Genomic DNA, 18470 nt, shown 5'->3' on the forward strand with positions numbered 1-18470 from the left:
AGGGTACATGGGGGTGGAAAGACAAAATGTTAAGGAAACTGATGAGGAGAGGAATGTGGGAGATGCAGGGCAGTGGGAAAATGGGGCAAAGGGTTCTATTAGAAAAGCATAGACGAGGGGAATGAAAGGGTGAGTGTGTAGCAACGAAAAAGGAATGACGAAACATCTGATGCCAAGAACCACCGAAACCACGGAAAAAACAGTATCCGAATGCAAATGACTCCCCAAACCTGTTTCAAATTAAACAACAAAACGCTACGCGTCGTTCTTGAGGGAACTTTAGCAAAGCTGACAGCCGTCATCCTAATGCAAACAGCCGTGCGGTGCAAGATTTTCCACAAGGATGCTGGCAGAGTTTGAGAAGTAAATTGTCAAGATAAACCACCTCAGGAAATAAGATTTGTCTGCACTGAACTGCGTGCGCTCCTGATGCCAGGAAGTTGTGCTGCTGAAGAGTGAAAGGGGCCTCAGCCTGTGCAGTCAGAGAGCCTCAACCTCGTCCTAGCAGGATCATAATCAACATAAAAGGTCCGGCACTTCCTCTTAGGAGCGCTTTAAGCTCAACTCTTTTTTTTTTCTTTTCTTCTGAGAGCTAATACAGACATTACAAACAAATGGCAATATGTTAGCACAAAGACAGCCCACTTTACAGTGCAGCAGAAGAAAAGAGAAGTATTTCATACAATATACTCGGAAAAAATGTGATATAAAGCAGAATTCAACTTCATCTTGTGTTGTAAGATTTTGTTTTATGTGATCCATTGTGAAAAAGGCAGTTTCTAAATGCCAAATAAGTGATTTTACCAACATCTTTTTTTAAGAATGTCTTTAACAGAGCAATAATTTCCTTTAACCCTTGTTATGCTGTGTACTCTGTCAAGCACCCTCAGTTTCAGAGCAGTGCACTTCTTCAAACCACCTCTGTCTTGTAATCCTTTCTACGTCACTGAGCTGGTGAGTCACATTAGAACTAGCATCAAGTGCCTCCGAAGACCTTCATACACTTCAAACACAGCTACGTGCAGTACGCTTCCCTACAGCTTGGCATCAATTTGCAAACGATTTTATGTTAATGTCATTATTTGTTATTGCTTTTTCAGGTTGTTGCATTAAAGGAAAGCTCCTGAGGTGTACAGTATTTTTATTGAGTACAGTGTTATCTCACTTATCGTAACATAAAAGGGATTTAGTAGTTGAAGGTTGAAGGTCTGACCAGTGCATTAGTTCTTTATTATATGTGGTTTTGCACATAGAAAACCAGAGGAAGGGTACAGTCTGTACTCTGACAGAGCTCACTGAGCCTTTAAAGCTTACAGCATCCAACTCCGAATGACCATGGAACAAGTAAACATTGGAACACAAAAGCAGCAATAAAAGCAGATGGACACAAACCTACAGACCGTTATGGAAATCATTTATATAGAGGTAAGATGAAACAAATAAAGCCTTGAGATTTTTATATAGTTTTCTTTATGCAACTCTGACACAATCTGAACACGTCACTGTTACAAAACAACAATCTGTGTTCGGTGTATTGTGTAGCTACTGAATGGCACGAATAGTTCATTATGATATGATCATCACTGCACTTTTATCATCATTTTACAGCGAATACGTGTCCCTCTAAAAGATTCTTAAAAAAAAAAAAAAAATCAATGCTAATGGATTAGTCATGAAGATAGATGAGATGGTGAGCAATAATGATTCATAACAGTTGTGCTTATTGTGTACCTGGCAGGAGTGGAGCATAAAGTTTCAATGTAATACTAAATATAGGACGTTTTAAATGATAAATAAATAAGTAATAAAACTACATCAACAGCCATGTTTATATTCTATCCTTGGGATGGGTGATAAAAGATCTAGCTTTTTCGTTAAACTGGTTTCCAGTGATCCTTTACTGTACATACCAAACAAGAACTTAAATACATAATTTAGATGCTTAAAAAGTCCATCTCTGTCTGTTATTCCAAACGTTTCTAATTTGATAGATAAATGCATGTGACAAGAACAATATAGGTAAAAATAATACTTCATTAATTACAGAAACTATTTAATGCTTTATTTAGCACAATTAATATCTTATCTAATATATCTAATAGAATATAATAATCTATGCAATATCTATTTATACTTTTGTTGGATGTAACTGGGACCCTGTGTACACAATTTCATTCCACCACATGTATCACATGAGATGCGAATGACAATAAAGAAAACCTTGACCTTAGCAGATGAGGATAGCTCCTTGAACGACCTCAATTAAATGAAGCCGAGTTTATTTTTGATACAGCTGATGAGCTAATGGCTAGTCTGAGCGCCACAATAATCTTAATGTTTCCACTGGAGAAACAGTAATGTTAAACTGATGGAGATGTAAACGTTTATAAAATAGCATTCACATCATGAAATGTTTACAATTAGAGGTGTTTTAAAATGGCAGCAGAGCAATTACAGATCTATCTGTAACAGGTAAGATATTGACTCACCTCAAATAATCTGAAACATCATTTTAATTTCATTGTTATTGAAAGTTTGATTATTTTCCTGTAACTATAATGACACAGTCCTATGATAATGCATTTTCTTAGATTTTTGTCCTTATTTTCTTTAGACTCCTTGCCAATATTCCTTTTGAAAAAAACCTTATCTGCACTCTTAAGGATTTCTGATGAGCTTTGGACATGTATGCTGTGCTATTACATAAAACTGCAACACAGGAGCTGGAGAGATGGCATTTGTTACACCACTGCACAAGCGACGGTGACCTATATTTGCACCGACTTCAAGAAGCTCTTTCATCTGAAAGAAGAAAACTGGAGACAGCAGGCAAAAATAAACAAAAAGGATTAGAAACGATCTAATTTCATGTGTGAAGCCACAGTGTAATCGGGACCATGTAAGAAATACAGAGTAAATTACAAAACATGACATCTTCAGACAGAGGCTTTTTTTTATGTGAGTGAATAAAGGAATCAGTGTTGCCCAAACTTTTGAATAATGTTGGTGAAACAGTGCCAGGGTGTGCATGTGTTGAAGTGTAATGCAACATTTTCAGAAAACTTAGCAGCAGGGAAGGGAAGTGGAGTGAAATAGCACTGAATCACTGCACCCACCTTGTTTATCACCTTCATTACAGTCCTTTTCCAGCTCAACACCGACTACAGCAATCTGACAGTGTGTTCAAATATCATAAAGCCCAGACGGCATTTTTTTAATCTACCGCACTGAGTCACGGAAAAATAAAGAAAAGCACATCCTCTTCCTGTTCTAAAATGGATTTTAACCGTACCATACTCCACGATATCACATGTCTGCACTTAGACTGAGCCGCTGTAACCCATAGATTCTTCCTTTTTCAGGCATTCTGCTCATGTGCTTTGCGTGTTTGTGCTGTTGCATGACCCAGTTTGCTCCAAGTTTCCTCTATCAGAAGGAAGGACCCCCAGACCACCACCCCATCTGCTATTTGCACTACGGTATCGATCAGTTTATAATTAAGCCCTGTTACTTGGTATGACAACTGCTGTTATGATTCTGTTCGGTTTTATGTAAAGAGTTTTCTGTAATAATTTGAAGTGGTAATACATTTATGTTCATTATGTGAATAGGTAAAGTTTAAAGTGGTTTTTGATGCTGTTAATTTTCTCAAAATTGTCATTTTTGGAAGTTGAAATTATTATTTTTGTTAATTTAGTGTGTCTTGAGTGAAAAATACCCCATGTTTAAATGTATAAAAATTGTATTAACACTATTAAAGAACAGGTCTTAAGTATGTATGTTACACAAATATTTCCATTGCATTAAAAAGACAAATTAAAGAAAATTATTTAATAAGCATGAGGGTTATGAGGGGGTCCTTGAAACTTTTTCTCTGCTGTAAGGGGTCCCTGAAACCAAAAAGTTGGAGAACCCCTGATACTTTGATTTAAGCATTTTTGATTAACTTAATAATTGGTTGCCCAAGTTCTGCAATACAAACCAAATCATCAATGTTCCACCACCGTGCTTGACTCTTGGTTTTAAGTGTTCATGCTGCTATGCTAGATATGTTTTGAATTTTGAATTTTTTTCTAGGAAAACAAAACAAAACAAAACAACATGGCATATGACTGACCAAAAATTTTAATTTCAGTCTGCCAAATAACATTAAAAAGGTCCCATGTTTGTTTAGATGCAACAACAAATTCAAGCAGACTTGATGAGTTTAGTTTTAAAGAAAGTAATTTTTCCTGGAAACCTTTACTGATATTTTTTCAACTTAACATTAACTGCTAAAATGCAAAGTCTGAAATGTAGCGTTGAATTTTTTTTTTCTCTGAGCACCATGCACCTTTGTGTGAATTTGTTAAGACAAGTATAAAAATTACAGACAGTTTAAAAATTGTTCCTCTTGAGAATAATTGTTTCAAACTGTTAATAATTTCTCCTCTTGGATCGTTGCCGATTTACTTCCTATTTGGCATTGCGTTAAAACACATTTGAATGTTTCAGACCAGCAACCATCTGCATTTATCTGTTAGAAGTTTTATTTAAGCAGCATTTTTTTTCTGCACGCTAGACAGCAGGTTCTTGAATTATGAGAAAGTGTGTTAAAACACTTCTGCAACAGCAATAAACAGAACAACTTCAGACAGGAATATTTAAGAAGGAGCTTAAAATCTATGATAAATGGTTTTAATCTGCTCGTTGTTTTGGAGGCTAACAAACTGTATAAATCTGTTCATATACCTTCAGGCCGCCATCTTTAATAAACAAGCTTAGTCAATGGATATTTTAAGCTGAACTGGAAACATCATTCAAGGTAAGACTCATTCTTTCCTCCAATAGCTGCTAACTGGGCATGCACGACTTGGTCATCTCTGTTGCTTTGATGCCTTTATGGTCACAAAACAGCTGACTAGAAGCAATTTAAACCAAGTCTCTGTGCAGCTAGTCTACACTATTTGAGCTTTACAGAACATTATGATGCAAGTTCTCATAATAAAAAGTCTTTTCTATCGTGCTTGTGACCATCACTACTGTTCCTTGAGGCTTCACTCGGGTAAATGAAGAACATTAAACAAATAGAATAAGCAGCGTACCAAAGTAAATAGTGGAAGATGACAAGCATTTAGTAAGCTGGACTTGCATTGAACTGAAAGCCAGAAACCATCCACCCATTATCTTTACCTGCTTCTTCCTTTTCGGGTCACGGGGGGTCACTGGTGCCCATATCCAGCCATCACTGTGCGAGAGGCGGGGGACACCCTGGACAGGTCTCCAGTCCATCACAGGGACACATAGAGACAAACGAGACAATTCTCTCACTCACCCACACCTAGGGACGATTTAGTTACCAATCAGCTGAACATGCATGTGTTTAGTCTGTGGGAGGAAACTGGAGTAGAGTAGTCCTTTGTGGTTCGTTTTTCGCGGACTTGCTCTATCACGGTTTTTCAAAGTAAGATTGGACATGACACACAAATGGCTGATTGATGGATGCACGATCGGCATGGATTTTTTTAATTTTAAATAAATTATTTTAAATGATTTAGCACCTGTGTGCAATAGAAGATGACACAGGAGTGGATTTTCACTCCTGTCCCATCCCACTCCCACAGAAGAAATCTTGTCCTGTCCCAGTCCTGGGCCAGAGTAAAAAAAAAATAAAAATCCTGTCCTGTCCCACTCCTGTAATGCTCCCATTTTTTTCATTTAGTCTTTAGGAAATACATTGAAATTGATTTAATCTTCTACTCATTTCTTTTATTTACTGGTGCATTGATGGCTTTGAAACCAAAAAAAGTCCATGCTCAATAATCCAGGTATACAATCCAACACTTTTCAGTCAGGTCATCTGGACACTTTTCTTTTCATGCAGATATTTCACATTTAAATTCATCCTCCAATAAGACCAGATGTCACTCACTTTCAGTCCTGATCTTGGCATTCCTGAGCATTTCCTCTCCGTTTACCTTTAAAAACACCGTCCTTTTCCGAGCTTCTGCTAAAGGCCAGGTGAATCCCTCAGGTCTCACTTCAAGTCTTTGTCAGGTTTTTCCTTTCATCTTTTAAAGGCATGACTTTAGAAGTGTTTTCTATGCGTTATCGATATTTTTTGAGCCTTCCTTTTCTTTGTCCGTCCTTCACTAGTCCAGTTTCTTTGATTTCTTTTATGGAAAAATCGTCCCAAGATTTTATTTGATTACTCTTTGTAAGTTTACGTTGGTGGTACAAAACTACTACTGCTTTATGCTTTTTGAAGAGCTTTTGAAGAGCTTTCGCTTTGCCATTTTTTGTAGACTCCACTGGAACAAAATTGGAACAAATTATGTGTTTTTCACAACAGGCTGCTAATAACAAAGTGTCTTATGATGCATCTCAAAATTGAAGAGATAAAAGCCAAAAACAGAGGTTCGTGAAGCTTTGAGGAAGGACTATTGCTTAGGACCACTTTAGAAAATAACCAAGACTGGCTCCTTGAAAGCCAAAAAAAAAAAAAAAAAAAACAGTACAGTACACACTAACTATAGGAATAACAAGAAAATGTAACTCCTGAATGAGGACCACTCTTCTTAAAGAGACTACCTGTGCCTTTGAGGGGGTAGTAAGGATTAGATTGATATAATCTGTAGAAATATTATCTTCTTTGTTCTGTCTGCTTACGCCTGCATCTTTCAGTATGGCCAGTCACATGGCGTTTCCAGAGTGATGCAGTACACAATTATACTTCCCAGATGGCTCTAAAGATCCTTCTTATTGATTTTTTAAAACTTTTTTTTTTTTTTAAACCTGATTTCTTTTTCACAGCAGCAGACTCGATCAGAATAAGTAAGGGTGCATTAAATAACAAAGCCGAGCGATGGGAGCACACACACACAAAAAAAGAAAGGCGTGCTACCACCAAAGCTCCTCGTCTGTGCAGCTACTCGGAGGTTGTGCGCTGGACTCATCCATCACGGGTGTCACACTCGGTCATAAACGGCAACGAGAAATAAAGAAGCGACGGAGATGGGGGAAGAAAGAAAGAGAGAGAGACTTGGGTCTCAGCTGAACTCCCCTGGGGAAGGGCTGCAGACTGGATGATTAAACAGCTACAGATGATGTCAGAGGAGGATGCGGCCACTGACAGAACACACATACAATAATAATAATAATAATAATAATAATAACAATAAAGATAAAACAGCACGAATCACAAATGTACTCCATCACACTGCTTTGTAGAAAAGGTGTAGTTATGTCTTAATCCATGCCTTTACACATATTAACCAAATACAGAAAAAAAGGCAATAGGTGTTTAAATCAAATAATACTATTTCTGAGAAAAACATTCTCTAAAAAGGTAAGAGCAACAACAACAACAACAAAAAAAAAATAGAAATAAAATAAAATCTATGTGCAAATAAATTTCTAGCTGGTCTGTTACATTCGGCTCAGGGCAGCAAGTAAACAGTTCTGGTCAAACTAACAAATGATCCAAATAAACAACTGTCAGATGCAGTCTTGTACTTACACAACTATCTGCACATGGGGGGGGGGGGGGGGGATTCTTCAATTAAACAATGGAATCCATTGAAGGAAACGTTGCAACATTCGCAGGTTTATGCAAATGAGACTTTCAAAATGCGCTTTGTACATTTGTTAACTTGCACTTGCCTGAGGCTGCAGACAGATCTGCTCCACGCACATGAAAAAGGGGGAGGGGGTGGTGGTGAAGTGAGAAGGGTGGGGGGGTAGAGTGCAGCCCCCCTCCTGTTCAGCACTCAGCACACATATGAGCTGCAGCCTGGTGAAGCTTGCTGCAGCCTCTTCTCTGCAGCTACAGCGCTGAGAGTCATTGATCTGCTCTTCCTCCTCTTGAAACAATAAAAGGAAGAGCAGCTTCTGATGAAGCACATAGGTGGAGAGAGAGAACATGACCGGTGCTTTAAAGATGCTTCGTTTTCACTCACATTAATGGCCACCAGTCTTTTGATACACCTGCATTCGAACTTGTTGAAGAGCTTCTGAACTTTTCACCTCCTGCTTTGTGGGTTTCCTTAAAATCTTTCACACCAAACGACGTCAGCACTGTTTTAATGACAGATGCCTAAACGGAGGCCTAATCTTTAAGCTGCGCTCCCTCCTAACATCTCAGCTGTCTTTGTTGTTACACGCACTGATCAAAATCCACAACAGCATACAAGCCAAGAAGGCAGACGCTCGGCATTCAGACTGATGTTTTGATTCGCTCTAATTCAAGTCTCACGCTGCTGAGGCATAATCAGCCCCTCTCGCCCCTCGTGTCAATCACAATGCACACCTAAATTATTCATAACTCGGTAATTTATTTATGACTATATTTTCCCATGCTACCTGAAAGTTAGCAAAAGCCGACTCGCTGGCAGAAACAGAGCTGCCAACGCATTTCATAAAGACAGGCTGCTTTTATCTTTCGCACATTCTGAGGGAAGCTGTGGGATGTGGAGTTCATATTCTGCAGACAAGTCTTATCATTTATAAATATTCAGTATCATGTCGACAACTTGAATAGTTTTAAATATGCAAAATATTCACACTGTTATCTTAAAAAAACAGGAAAATGGGACAGAATTGAATGAAGTTATTGTGATTTAGAGTGATAAGAATAAAACCACACAAAAGACATAATAGTTTCTGATGTGAAAACAGCTGAGGGTAGGGATGCACCATAATATCGGCATGGAATCGTATCGGCTGATATTATCGATTAAGTTAAATATCGGACATCGGCCAGTCCATCAAAAATAACTCATCAGTATAAAAGGTGCTGTTTATATATCTGTTTTTGTATGGCAACCCGGTGACAAAGATGCCTACTGCCAGCGCAACGTTATGACGTCATACGTGCCGTTGAGTTTAGATTTGTGAAAATTTACAAATTTGCACAAATTTGTGTGTTGTCATTGTGTTAGAGTAAATGTCATGAATAAATTTGACATTAAACATAATCCAAGTTGAAGTGTTACATCATTTTCAGCCCCTTTTTGCCATCTGCATTTGGTAGTAGGTCAAGTTGACAAAGACCATGCAGAATAATGTAGTATTTTAATTCCACAGCAGATAAATCTATGTAGTCTCTGCAAGTAGGTGTAGGAAAAAAATATTGGCATTAGTATCGGTTATCGGCCAAATAAGTTTTAACATATCGGTATATCGGCATATCGGATATCGGCCAAAAATCCAATATCGTGCATCCCTAGCTGATGATATTTTAAATTTCATTAAAATATTTTAAGATTTATTCAAAATAGATGCTGCTAATATGTTACATAAAGAGACTGAGAAGTGACTCAGAGTTCTCTCTGGGAAATATGTGAAATTGTATCTTTAAATAATTTTAACATTTTGTTGGAACAATTTTTGAACCTATGATTCAGCTCTTTTTAAAGAGGGGTTATTATAAACAACTATCGTACTTGCCGCCGTACATGTCGCATCAGTCCAAATATGTCTAAGAAAGTGGAAAAAAACATAAATACGTTGCTTCGCCATATAGTCTCATTTATTATGCGTCACTGCTGACAACCCAGAAATGTGGGCCGGTGTGCCAAATATCGATTGACTCCCAAATGGCGGCCGCGGGAGCATGCATGGGAGGACTTTAATAAGAATTTAACAAGATTAACACATAAAAACAATTATTTGTTTGCTCTAAATTATAGCAAAGTTATGTCTCAGTTTAACTTTTCCTAAATAAATGCACTTTACTGGTCAAATCAGCTGCATTTCAAAGCCTATTCCTGGCTGCGGGAGTGCACAGAGGGAGGACTTGCTGTGTATTTCTTTGAAATTTAACAAGATAAACACCTAGAAACAATTATTTGTTTACTCAAAAGTATAGTAAAGGTGTGTCGCAGTTGAACTTTTCCTTAATAAATTCACTTTAATGGTTAAATCAGCTGCATTTCACCTGGGCAGCGCGGCGAAATGCAGATGATTTGACGTTTGCTCCAGGAGTTCCGGAGCGAGAAGAAGGTGACTTGGTATGGCAAGCCAAGTGTTTCATTAATAGCCACTTTTGCCATTAATGAAATACTTGGCTTGCCATATTAGTCAAGGGCCCTCTAGTGGCTGAAAATGGTAGTGTTCAATATTTTCCATGAAATGAATGAAATCGTCAGATTTCAGCCAAAAATTGTGGTATAAATATGGGGGGAAAAAACAAATGCATCACTTCACTGTGTAAGTTGCAGGCATGCTAATTTATGCAAAAAACTGTGACTCATACAGAAAAAATTACGGTAGTACTTAACCTGTCATAGATAGCTTTTGGGAAAACATCGGTTTAGAGAAATTGCTTAAATCTTGAGTTTGACCTAACTTATAATCTAACTGATAAATCACTGCTGCTTTCAAAGTCTCAAATCTTACAAGTTTCAAAAGTATGCAAATGTGTCAGGTTTGCATAGCTCAGATTTTATTTGGTTATTTGAAAGTGCACTTAAGAGGCAGCAGCAGCGACCTGTGGCCCATTTTGTGGCAGGATTTTCTTTTCTGAAATAACTGTGACCTTTAGATAATCAACAAATCCATGGTTTTGTTAGTAAAAAACATGGTTAAAAGAAAATGTATTCTTTTGATGCTGAGACATATAGGACTATGTTGGCAGAGAACAAAAGCTTTGAAAGATGTCACTTGTTCAGATTTTGAAACATTGATGAAAACATTCTGATTCAGCTGTTTTCAGCTGTTGCGTTTATTTTCATGTTTAACTCTCCTGCGATACATAATCTCTTCAACAAAATACATTCAGTCCAAATGACAGCAGACTACATACTGTATTTTATAATTCATGTTAAAAAGTGCACAATTTCTTCACTTTACTGGTCTGATATTTTACCTGAACTTTATATGTAAAGCTTTTATAGGAAGTTTTAGCATGAAATGGAAAATAAAATTCATTAAGCAAGCAAAATGTGTCCTTTTTTAAAAAACCTTGGCCACAGACCAAACAGTCCAAATAGGTGTCATGGCAACATCTCAAAAGAGCTCAATCCTGGACTGTGGAAGTCTGGCACAACTCAGCCGGGAAGGAGCCAAACACACAAAAAGAGTCACATCACAAGCTTCTAAATTGGAAACAAGAACCCTGCAGAGCCGCACAAAGCTCCCGTGTAATCTGAAAGGTTGATATTAGTTCACACTCAACTCCTACTGACTGTCGACTTCATCAGCGCTGCGACTTACGCTTAGCGTGTGGAAAAAAAAGGGGAGTCAATTAAAATGAGCAATGACATTTAATGATGCGGAAACTGAAAGAGAGAATTATTATTATTTTTTTTAAAAAGGACCATAATTTAATTCTCATCTCATTTAAGAGTTTTTTTTTTTTGTACATTAAAATGAGCAACCTGGTCAGTGACACTAGTTTATTTCTCCTTGATCACAGTCCTTCTTGTACAGCAGTGGGCAATTATGTATTGATTGCCTGTTTGTCTGTTAGCAAAATATCTCATGAACTGCTGGACAGATTATAATGAAACTCACAGAGGACCTACAACTGATTAATTTTAGGAGTCAGCTCAATGCAAGATGGCCACCACAGCCAAGTGAACTTAGAAATCACAAAAAGTGCTTTAACTTGAATAATTTTATGGACATTGATCTAAACCTTAATGTGGTAGCAGCTGAGAGTCTTCCCCAAGATGTATTTTAAGCACTAGCAGAAAATCGTCACCGTAAACGTTTGATTCAAGGCAGCGAGCGACATGAATTACTTTCAGGAATGTTTGATTTTTTTTTTCTGTTTTTATTGTAATGTTAGTAAAGAATGAGAGACTTTACAAAAAAAAAAAAAAAAAAAGTTTCTATTGTTCTGGATAGATGCAAAATTGTTCTGGATAGATGCAAAATCTTTTGTAATATCTATATCTAAAAAAAAGGCAAACAAAAAAGCATCCTTTTCATTGGCATTAACTAGAACCCCCCGTGCATCTGTGCAACTTAAAATTAGACCTTCAACCTTCTGATGAATCTCTCTGAACCTCTAAATCAAACTATAGGACCCCAAAATATTGTTCCCTCTTAGAAGGAAACCAACAAGGATTCATCCATGCGTGTGAACCTTTGTGCGCCGACGACTCACCCACATTAGCCTCTCGATGTGAGACTCTCCTCGGCGCTGCAGCTAAGCCATGACACCTTTCCTGTGAATATTTAATGGACTACATTTACTTTTATCAAGCTTGAGTCATCTGTGCTAACGTGTGGAACACCGGCGTGATTCTCTCACTTCTTCACTTAAGCCTGCAGCTTAATGGAACAGCTTTTCTTTGTTTTTTATGTTTAAATACATCTTCATGTTTCAGTGTCCTGCAACTCTATGCCACATGTACTAATTAAATTCTGCTCCCAGTAGAGGACTGGGTGGTGATAGTCTGAGGAAACAGATGGGCTGAGAAGGGAATTCAAACAGTTAGAAGCAGAGAGAGCCCACTCCCCTAAAACACACAATCCAGAGCAATAGACCATGTAGTGGGTGTGTGGTTGCACGCTGCATTGCTTATTTCTACAAGATGCTGGTGGAGCATCAAGGCAAAAGGTCATGTTGCTGAATAATAATGTGCCAATAACTTGTAAAGTTCACAAGAAGAATTGAAAAAGCAGCAAGAAAAATATGATCTTTGTATAATGCCTTTGAGGGTTAGCAGGATTTTTATTTATTTGTTTTGTCTTGATACTTGTTTAATTTAAAGACCTATTCCTTGAAGGAACATATCTTGCCTGCTGCCTTTCATACCAGAATCTTAAACTGAGATCATCTTATGATGGGAGCAGGGGCACATCCAGAATTATTTTTTAATGGGGTGGCCATGTGGGGGCCATTGAAAATGCTGGGGTGGCACACCATAACTAAAAGCCAAAACAGAATTTCAGTTTGGTTATTTGACAATTACAACGAAGCAATAATTAAATAACTACCTTCTAATATGCATTTGCCCACTTAAGTTTTATTTTGTTACTTACTGTTGATAACATTTACTGAGAAAAGCATGGCTATTAGGAACTACTCAACTTACTGAAGCTTGTCCTCTCATATATTCAGTTTTAATTCAATTCAGTTTATTAATATAGCACCAAGTCACAACAGAACTCATCTCAGGGCACTGAACAGAAACATTCATATATAAAAATAATAATTTAAGACTTTATCTGGGCAGCACGGTGGCGCAAATGTTAGAGCTGCTGCCTCTCAGCGAGAAGGTTGCCGGTTCAAATCCCAGTCCAGGGGCCTTTCTGGGTGGTTTGCATGTTCTCTCCGTGCATGCGTGGGTTTTCTCTGAGTACTTCAGTTTCCTCCCACAGACCAAAAACATGCATGTTAGACTGACTGGTAACTCTAAATTGCCCCAAGGTGTGAGTGAGAGAGTGAACGGTTGTTTGTCTTGTTTGTCTCTGTGTGGCCCTGTGATGGACTTGTGACCTGTCCAGGGTGTCCCCCCGCCCCTCACACGTGATTGCTGGACATGGGCACCGGTGACCCCCGTGACCCAAAATGGAAGAAGCGGGTAAAAGATAATGGATGGATGGATGGATGGAAGACTTGATCTGAGGAGCAGACTGGTTTGAATTTAACTCCATCACAGAAATCTCATCTTGAGCAAACATGAAGGCGACAGTGGAAAGGAAAAACTCCCTCATGAGGAAGAAACCTTTAGCAGAACCAGACACAGGACAAGTGGCCATCTGCTTCGACCGGCTGGGTTTGAGAGGAACAGATACACAATGGCAGGTCAAGAATCACATGGTAAGATAGAAATAATATCAAATGAAAACTATTCAATTTTCTTGAGACCCTGCCTCCTGATGTTGAAGCCATTGGTTTTAGACTGCTTGTCCTTGTTCAGCTAGACAAGATTTTAAGCTTTATTTTAAATTTTAGATGAAATATAATCATATTTTTAAATCATAATTGATCAAAAGCAAGGTTTGTTTTTATGCTTATGTGGCTCTATTAATCCTAAACAGCTAGAAGAAAGTAACAATGCACCAATAAAAAGTTTAGGACTCAAGATAAAACTGGCTGGCCAAAGGGGACCAGTTAGGGGGCCACCAATTTCTTTTAGAGGTGGCCATTGCTCACATTCTAGATACACCCCCCAGGGGACACCCCATGATGGGAAAAACAAAGTTATAGCTATTATTCTCAATCTTGTACAACCATATGATACAACATTATGTGTTGTAAATGAATCTCAACTATTGCCAAGGGAATTGTTTTTAAAATATATATAAAACTGACTGAGTTAAAGACATTTATGTGTTGGCTAATACTAATTAGCTGTGGCAGTCATCTTGAAATGGGTTGAAAGTAATAGAAAGGAATAAAAAAATACAGATAAAGGACTAACCAATTATGACAGCAGAGTCAACAAAGAGAACATCTTTTTATCAGATACATCTTTACTGACTAAACATCTGATCCAACATCTCATCATGTTCTGTTATCAGGGGGTTCTTTATGGCATCTTAGCAACAGCTCTCTGCTCTGAACACCATTTATCTTGCAGCTATGAATTCAAAATATCAATGAGTTCTCCACACCGGTAATATAAATACATTCAAACAGATAAACCAAGGTCTGATCTTACCTTCAGCTGAATGTGTTACACTGCTACGGCCCACTTCTGTTCTGGGAAGAACAAAGAAGACAAATACAAACAGTGTAAATCCTTTCAGCAAGTGTAAATCTATTTTTAAAAATATTTAAAGCAATTATGGAAAACATGATTTCTGAAAAGACAAATTCCGTTTGTTGTAGCATCTGAGAGCAAAAAATGCCATGGCAAATATATACAGGTCTTGCTAAAATGCCGTGTGAATGCTGTGTGCTGGATGACTGCTCAGTTCGGCTGAAGAAGCTGAAAAAAAAATAAAAAAAAGCAGAACACTAGCTAAAAGCTACAAAGAGCAAATCCCTAGCTAAGTGTTGCAAAAAACACTAACTAGAAACTAAAAGTGATAAAAGCTTAACTAAATGCTGATAGAAGCAAAGGGCTAAAAGTAGCCGAATGGAAGCTAAAAGTGAAGAGTAGCAAAGGGGTAGCAAAAAGAAGCCAAAGAGTGTCCTGATGCATGCTCAGTAATCTAGATACAAAAACCTAACAAAGTTAATTCAGGTCCTCTGAACGGATTGTTCTTGTTGAAACGTTTCATCTTTTATCCAAAAAACTTCTTCATTTTGAGGAGCTGCAACAAACTCAGTCTTATAAATAGCACCTTCTCATGATGGATCAACCAGTTTGCTGGTGACAGCCAAAACTAGCAGCATGATAAGGACCATTAGCCTAACGACTGATGGTTACTGTCCTGATGGCCACTTGCTATTCACAGAGAGAGCTGAGCAATAACAGCATTGGAAGAGTTGAACATGGAGGCCTCCACCTTTAAAGATGGACGGTTTCCTTCTTTATCATGTGAAGAACTAGTTTTGGCTGTCAGCAGCAAACTGGTTGATCCACTATGAGAAGGTGCTATTTATAAGATTGTGTTTGTTGCAGCTTCTCAGACTGAAGAAGTCTTCTGGATTAAAGCCAAAACGTTTCAACAAGAAGAATCTGTCCATGCAGAGGACCTGACCTTACTTTGGTAGAAAGCCAAAGAGTGGCTAAAAAAAGTAGCAAAAGTAGTTTACTGTATCAAAAGGCTTACCTAAATGTTTTAAAACCTTGATATGAACTAAAAGGCCATCTGGAAGGTAAAAGTAGCAGAAGAGTATAGCTAAAAACTGAAAACAGAAAAAAAGGCTAGCTAAAAGTGAATTTATGTTCTTGAAGGACTTGAAATGTTACTGTACTTCTGTGTAAACAAAGTTAATATTTTGAAAAGTATAAAAGTTACAAAAGTCAAAACTCATAGAGCCTATCTCTAAAAAAAGAGCTAAAGTTTTGATATATGAACGGCTAAAAATAGCATAAAGTATGCAGATTAGTTATACTGCAAGAAATATATGGACAAATAAAAACCTAGAAGTGAACTAAATCATAGTGTAACGTTACAGATATCACAACAGCTCTGTCAGAGAAACCTTTCCTTTTTCAGCACGGACATACGAATGATGGACAGAACTTCATGTTTATCCTGCGAGTTCCCTTTCTTGGACAACAGAGAGGGTAAAGGGGAGCTGGTGGTATCCCCCAGGGTCCTCTCCCCTGGTTCGCCCTGCCTGAAACCAGACTCTCTTCTCCCTGTGGTCTCATAACACCACAGCTGCTTTTATATCAGCCTTCTTGAATTCAAGTAGCCTGAACAATAAGGAGCTCTGAAATGCATCACTGGCTCTTTGATTAACTAACTAAAAATAATAATTTAAACCTTTGGATTTTAAGATCAGTAGTTGTTACAGATGTTGCACATTAAAGTGTCAGGTGGAGTAGTTGGCCTGATGGACAGCAGCACAAAGCATACAACACAAAACAAACAAACAAACAAAAAAAAAACTGTAAAAAATATCGAACCTTTTTTGAAAAATAAAATGTAACAAGCAAACATGAGCATCTCATTTTATTTTATGTTGTTTAATTTTTAACCATTGTGCAAACAGGCCTGCTCAGACTCACCATTCATTTCTTTATTCTCATCTAGTTCCAGGCTGACGCTCCACGCAGGACAAAGTGGACTTCACAGCTTTTTTCCTCTTTAACCATCAAGTTCTGGTTTCCCTCTGAGTAAATCCTCCACCTGCGCCAGAGCGCCAAACAACCCGGTGCTGGTTCCCCCCCAAGCGGTCCAAGAGAAACCGGAGCACCCGGCGCAGCTGTCGCATTCAGCGGAGCTTCAGGAGCGCAGCTTCCGGCTGCTCAGGGAACAATGGTGCAGCATCACGCTGACGGTTTCACTGACCACGTGACCTCCTCCGTCCAATCAGAGATCAGCCGCAGCAGCGGCGAGGAGGAGGGGCTTAGCAAGCGTGTGCGTCACACACGCTCCTTTCCAGGGAGTTTTTATGAATAAGTCAAAATCTGTGTTGTTGTTTTTCTCTTGAAGCACGAGAACTTCCAAGATGTAATTTTAGGAGCAACCTCAGTTGACCCAACTATAAATAAATAAATAAACAAAACCAAATATGAATGTTAAACATTTTATAATCTGAGCATCTTGGCTTTTTTTTTTTGTTTGTTTTTTAACTGCTGATTTAGGAAGAAATCCAGATGTGTCCACCAGGCAATAACAACAATAATAATAATAATGTTCAAAAATGGAAGGAGAATGACAGAAAGAAAAGGTTGGGAAAAACCCACTGCCATCTTGTGGCCAGATTTTCCTTGTGTTTATTTATTTATTGTTTATTTCATTTTTCATTATTTTTTATTTAAGCATATACAAAACCAATAAGTTCCCTTTTGCAAGGGTGACTGGCCAAAAGCACATCTTATAGCAATGATCAATAAAGACTAACAACATAAGATGAAACAGATTCACTATAACTGCTAAAGTTCCCAGCATTTTATGAAAAAAAAAAGAATAAATAAATACATAAATTTAATTTAGCTCAAACGGGTCTGTGTGTAAGAACATTTAAAATAAATATTCTGAAGACCTTTGTCTAGTGTTGATATTGTTTTAACGACTTCTCCCAACCCTCAGAGGGTGAACTTCACATGACACAATTGTCAATCGTTGGGCTTGAACTCTCAGGATTATGAGACTGTGGCATGACCACCGAGCTACCGCAGCCCCACTTTCTTATGTTAATATAATACCATAAATTATAAACAAGAGTCAGGTTAACATTTATACAATGAGAATAGCGTGTTCAGATTAAATCACAGCATAAACTGAGATTTCTAAAAAAAAAGTGTGTTTAGTATTATCTTCTTAAACTTATACAAATAAACTAAAGCTGCAATAAATGGTCAATACGCAACCAATAACTATAACTTCAAAATAAATGTAGCTGGTTGATGGGGAGTTTTTACATGTGTGCGCTTGTGGCGATTGCAATAATCATTTTATATCAACTGGAGGCCTGATGTGTAGGTTGGACTGTGACAAAATTAAATAAATAAATACATAATAATTAAATGTATCATTTAATTACTCCATAGCCAGAATCACATGCTCCTAAATAAATAAATAAATAAATAAATAAGGCTGTCTTTCTGTGTTGCTTATTTGAATGGGAGCGCCACCTTGTGCGCATTTTGTGTATTTGCACGCGCCGTTGAAATTTAACAAGGCTAGCTTTTTGACAGTGAACTAAAATTCATTCTTATTTTAAAACAATGGTTATTTGTTTAGCATTTGATTTTAAGCCTGTTCCCTGGAAACAAAACCAAATCAAAGCAAATACTTTCACTTTCTAAGAGGAAAAGATGCTTGGCTTCTAATCTGACACCCACCAAAAACTTCAATAATCCTCAATGTTAACACAGTGGCAATCTGCTATACCGCAAATTATAGTACTGACCACATTTTGAAAAGGCTCTAAATTCTAGGACTTTTATGAAATTTTAAATAGTGTG

General features: G+C 37.7%; 1 protein-coding gene across 1 annotated transcript in view; it reads right to left on the minus strand.

Moving 5' to 3' along the window:
- The window catches only part of csrnp3 (cysteine-serine-rich nuclear protein 3), a 28788-nt gene extending 11980 nt beyond the window's left edge, over window positions 1-16808 (minus strand). The window contains exons 1-2 of the mRNA XM_037686947.1: window positions 16566-16808; window positions 14598-14638 (exon numbers count right to left, since the gene is read on the minus strand). The gene's annotated coding sequence lies outside the window, so the exon portion shown is untranslated. The remainder of the gene's footprint in view (window positions 1-14597; window positions 14639-16565) is intronic.
- Window positions 16809-18470: the final 1662 nt, after the last annotated feature.

Source organism: Nematolebias whitei, chromosome 13 (genome assembly GCF_014905685.2).
Source record: "Nematolebias whitei isolate Nwh7 chromosome 13, NemWhi1, whole genome shotgun sequence".
NCBI lineage: Eukaryota > Metazoa > Chordata > Actinopteri > Cyprinodontiformes > Rivulidae > Nematolebias > Nematolebias whitei.